We start from the raw sequence: 6000 nt of genomic DNA on the forward strand, positions 1-6000 counted from the left end.
GTAGAGCTGTATAATAATTATGGGTTTGTATAATCACTATAAATAAGGTCAGAATTGAATTAATAAGTATGCATAGCCAAATGGTAAGGTTATGGGAAACTAATATATGTATTTTTATTCTTATTATTTGCATAGTTATTCTAGGCCTCTGACTTCAAGCTGCAAATCCTATAAATTACCATTTATTATCATATTATTTGCATTTTCGGGAGCCGGAGAAATATTTGACTGGCTATTATGTTGAAAACAAAATCTTTGAACAAAAAGTATTTTCGGTTTGAATTAGTTTAGTTGATGTAGATCATGTGTGTTTAATTTCATGTCCATTACATCGTGATATTTTTTAGGTTTAAATGCTTTTTTTCTGGATCTTTCAACTTACATTGGAGCTTAGTCCCAGAAGACATACTTTTAGGCAGAAGTTTAAAAAGCATGATTGACAGCAGTATCTGATGAAGTGAGCTGCAGTTCACAAAATAAAATTTGCCCAGTTCTGAGATGGATTATTGTGAAAAAGAAAAAGAGATTAACCAAAGAATGTCTACTTTAAATAAAATACAGGATGTGTGTCTATTCAGAGTTTATATCTGTAAAAATATAAATCACAGTCTCAAAGTGCTTTCCGCCCCATAATATAGGGTTGTCTCACGTTGTCCTTCAAATATTTGAATAGTGTAATCACTCCAATCAGGCCCCACCCTCCTCTTTTCATCCTTACTTCTCCAGGCTAAAGCTTTTCTCGCTGCTAGTCACCATCAGCTTTCTTAAAGTACAAGCCTAAAACTGAATGTAGTATTTCCCATACAGTATAGAAAACAGCAGCACCAAGCTGATCTTGGTTGACCTTGAAAAAGCTAAGCAACATTGGACCTAGTTAATAATTGGATGGGAGACCACCAGGAAACCCCACAGCTTTAGATTGGAAAGTCCAGAAAATACCCTGGAAGCAGGCAACAGCAAACCACTTGCATATTGTTGCCAAGAAAGCAAGATGAGTATGTTCATGAAGTCAACCACAGTCTGCTCAATTCAAATGAGGCTTTTCACTCCTGAAAATGTATGTATGTATGTATTTAAATTTATTATAGCTGCCCAACTCCAATGGACTCTGACTGGTCCAGAATAAAATAGAGCTACTGTATTATTCCCCTGACTTTGAAATTGTGCTTCTCTCTATTAATTTGGCATATAATCACATTAGACTTATTTGCAATCACATTACACTACTGTCTTATGTTCAGTTTCTGTTAGAGTTGCATTCTGGGTGATCACAGGCACCCCTGACAGGTTTTGTCATCATGGTAATAATTTTTTCAGCTGTTGCAGTCCTAGAAACTGTTGCCATCCAGTCTTGGATCACCTAATGCATATTTGATGTTTAGGGAAATGCTCATCCAGAGTCCAGCTATTGGGATATCTCAAATATCTTGTCTGCTTCTGGTTCTTTTTAAAGACACTCTATGGTTGATGTTTATTTTCTTTAAAATGTTCTTCAAGAAAGTGGTGAAACAAAGATTCCTCTAAGATGGAAGTAATCACTGGATGATGGATAGATCTCCAGTGGGTATTACTAATGCTATAGGAAAAAATAAATAAAGAGCTTGCACTACGAAATTACTTCAAAAACCATGACCCCTGCAAAGGAATATCACCATCCCGAAATGTCTCACTTTTATTACAACAAATGCAAAATTTAAAAATGGAATAAAGGTTCTAGTTATTAGCTTTTTAAAGCAGGATCCTCTGCTTTAAAATCCTGCCCAAGCTTCTGGCACAACAGTGGTGGTGCTGGGGATCCCTAATATCTTCATGCACAGAATATCAGAGCAGAGGAATGCCATTGCCTCATCTCCCTAAGAAATTCCCAGGGAGGATGTTGAAGGACAGCCAACAGCGTCCTTCTCCATCCAAGGAGGCGTAGTATTGGTGGGAAAATCTGGGAGGCGATTGGGGCATTGACTTCTGAAATGCAATCAGCCAGGCTCCATCTGCCTGGTCAGTGATAGAGCCAGTGATGTTTTCACACGCAAGGCTAAAATAAGTTGACTTATCCTATTGCTCTGCACTATCCACTCACATATCCTGTCAAGTGCTCCAGCTTGACCCAGCGTCCTTGGGAAACCACCTAGTAATCCAGGCTGAGTTTGCATTTTCTCCAGTTCTGTCATCATGACATGCAAAATTATGTGATCCGGTACCAAAACACCTTTACCAAGATACTGCTTTGCCGATACACCAATATCACTGTTTGCCCTGATGTTCTGTAAAAATTGTCCACTGGAAAGGTCCTTGAGGCCAAATCTCTTAGCAACCCTCTCGCACACAGTACCTTTGTGAGATCCTGGAGGACCCAAGACTACAGTTTGTAGAAGCTTGGAAGCCATTGTAATCCCCCACCACCCCTGGACATTGAGGAGGAACGCTTGCTGCATGGTGGTGAAAACATGGATGGCTGAATCACTCTGCACTATCACTGAGTACAGAATGAGGAGGTAGAGGCCAGTAGCATTTATTAATGTCCAGATAGGGTGGCTTCTTTCTGATACATTCATATAACCAAGTCATTCAAATATGCAGGGCATGGAAGTCTGGGAATCAATTGATGTAGAAGGATATTTGCCATGCTGTAGCATTTGATAACTCATTGTGTATTTACTCAGCTGATAGGGAGCCATAGATCATGTCTGGTGAATGCCAAAGTCCAGCTTTGTCAGACAAAGAGTTCCTCTTTTGCCAGAATGAAATTGCTTCAGGTACTGTGTGTTCCTGCAAAAATATTAAGCCCTAGAAAATTGGAGGGGTGAGGAGAAAACCCTCTACCGCAGTGTTTCTCAACCTTGGGAACTTTAAGATGTGTGGACTTCAACTCCACAGAATTCTGGAAGTTGAAGTCCACACAACTTAAAGTTCCCAAGATTGAGAAACACTGCTCTATAGTGTTCTCAGGAGCACTGAGAGCCAAGGTTTCTACCACTGGGTCAGCAGGTCATTGTTTGGAATGGAAAAATCTCCAAGAATTGTAACCACCACAATAGTCCACGGGAGTGGGAAGGCATCCAGGCGGCTTGAATTCAGGAGGAATGCTTGATGGGGAGTCAGTCAAAGTGTGGTAGCCACACTGTCACCAGATCTGTCCTAATCATGACCACTCGAAAAATGTATCTGGAGTCAATATACACATAAACAGATTGGTTGGATTGCAACTTTACAGCCATGGAGCAATGTAAACATTTCTGCAACTTCTGCAGAAATGCAAGATGGGAATTTTCCAGATTCCACAGCTAAAAAGAGAACATATCTGTAGGTGCATTTTTCCTCTGACTTGACTGAGGAGGCACCAGTGACTTATATTCCCATGCTGGCATTTTGTAATGGGATTTCTTCAGATCAGCAGAGGGTTTCATGGCCAAGGCAGTTATTCAGCTCTTCCACATCCTCTTCTTGGCCTGGAAACAGGATGGCCAGATTTAATGTTGGTGAGCAGGAGACAATAACATGGGGAGTTTGTAAAAGTACAGTAAATGAAATTTTCTCACTCAAGCAGCAGAAATGGGGACCAGTTAAGGATGTGAATGGAGGATTGTCCCAGCACGTGGGACCACTGCAGTGAGCGGGTCATCCATCAGCAGGGGGGACTTTTCTTGATTAATATTGCTGCTGCTGCAATAGATATGCTTGTGCAATTGGGTTGAGCACGAGGGAAAAATAGCCCACTGGGCAAATCAATCACCATGCGTCTGTGGCAGAACTCCTGTGGCAATTCTTGTTTGTTCATGACATTGGCGTAAAAAGCAGTTTGTAAATAGGAAATCCAAGGGCTGGGAATGCTGCAAGGCCATGCTTGTGTTTCTGGAATGCTATTTCACACTTGAATGATCCCTGGAATGGAAGTTTTTTAGTTAGGAATTCCCTTCACATTAGGTGGGTGCAGATGACTTTTAGGACTCTGATTTCCTTCATCTTTTTCAGCCCAATCATTTTTTAGCTTGCAAAAAAGTATTTTGCAGCAGAGGTACATAGTATTAAATGAAAAGTTATCATTCCCATATGTTAATCTTTGGCCACAAAAACAACAGGAGCCTTATGGCACCTTAAAGGCTATAAGATCAAATTGGAAGCTGTTGTAATTCATCTTAACTGCCGGTGTTACATAATTTGCATACTATTTTTATATATACACTAGGTGCCAAGTGTATATATAAAAATAGTAAAATGGCTAAATAGTTTATTTTACAACTGTAATCGGCGAAGATTAACCAAATGAGAGTTCTTGATGTATGAGAATGTAAAAAGTCAGTAGGCATTTAAAGATACCACAACTTCAAAGGTTGTTACATAAGTCCTTCTTTTCCTTCTTAAATTTTCTGCTTTTATTCTTGTCCATTTTTAAATGCACTTTCACTGTCCACCCCTGCAATCTAGCCATCTTAGGCAAATCAATAAATATAGACATGACATGATTTGTTGATGTCCCAATCAAGCCTAATGGACATTTATTTGTTTGTTAAATTTATACAGCCATCCATCTCACTTCCATGACTGGGCGGCATTTTGTCTTACGACAATTATAATACAATGTGAATGTTTGGCCCATTGTCCCTTCTGCTACAAGGTTTTCTTTTCTTTTTTTTCCCCTTGGGGCATAGTAGTGTGGTATAGACTGACAACATTGCTGCTTCTTGAGAAAAGCAGCTTTTTAAAATTAAATCATCCGAAATCTTACAAAACAACAAATCTCAGAAAATTTCTGTGTTCTCACCCTCTGGAATCGTGCAAGTTTTCAGCATTTTCACATAAGCGATTGTCTGGTTTCAGTATCCTTGTGCAAGATGTATTAACCTTTCTAATTTTAAAAAAATTGAATGTGGGGAATCGGTGTGTCTCCTGGCAACCATGTGTGCTGTGTTATTGACCCCTGGTATAGAAATAAATAAATAAATAAAGGTACACATTGTCAGCACACATGCCTATTTTAATGACACGTGCATTTTTTTCACATGTGCAAGAGATTGCACAAGGTGCAAGGCTGTGAAGAAATACTGCATTTGCCAGTGGGAACTTACATTACACACCATAATTAAGGAGAAGTCTGACTGAGTGAATTGCAAGCCTGCAAAGAAAATTACTATTATCTTCCTTGGTTGAAAGAGTCAAGGAAGCAATACCATTTGAAGCGCTAGGTCATTTAAAGTTTTGTGGTTAAACCATACATTCCATGATGGAATAAGAAGGAAGTGAGGAATGGGTCAAGCTGAAAAAAGAAAAGAGAAATAGAGACAGAGTTCAACTTTCAATTAACTACTAAAGTTCAGGCTAAGTGCCTCTCACAATTGCTTGGCAAACTTCAGGCTTTCTTTAGATATGATTTTCATAATAAAACTTCAGAAAAGGAGCTAAGTGATAATTGGACCATTACATCTCCACTAATTTTTGAACGTGCCTCTTCAGTTATGCCTTTTTATCTGCAGAAAACCTCAAGTCAAGATGTTCACCTCAAAGAAAACCTAAGAAAAAAAATGAGGAACAATAATAGAACAGGTGTATACTCTGTCAAAGTATACACCTGTTCTATTATTGTTCCTCAGTTTTACACATCATGTTCAACCATAAAGCAGTTTGAGTTTGGTTTAGAATGTTGTGCTAATCCAGTCATTGTAGTTTATAAACTATGCTTTATGGTAGTTTTTTTCAAACTTGGCAACTTTAAGATGTGTGGACTTCAGCTACCAGAATTCTCCAGCCAGCAAGTTGCCAAGCTTGAAAAACACTGCATTATGGCAATGTATATTAGTAAACCCAGCCAATTATGATTTATTCAATAAATCACACTTGAGCAAATCATGACATAGCACAGTGGTGGCAAACCTTTTGGACTCGGCGTGTCAAAAATTTGGAAAATGCCTAACTTGACTCTGCTGGTGTGTGTGTGTGTGTCTCTCTCTCTCTCTCTCTCACACACACACACACAAAGAAAAGAGAAGCAATTCTTTACATATTCAT

Source organism: Python bivittatus, unplaced genomic scaffold, assembly GCF_059951505.1.
Source record: "Python bivittatus isolate LINGU-HERP-01145 unplaced genomic scaffold, Pbiv_v1 ctg000330_np1212, whole genome shotgun sequence".
Classification (NCBI taxonomy): domain Eukaryota; kingdom Metazoa; phylum Chordata; class Lepidosauria; order Squamata; family Pythonidae; genus Python; species Python bivittatus.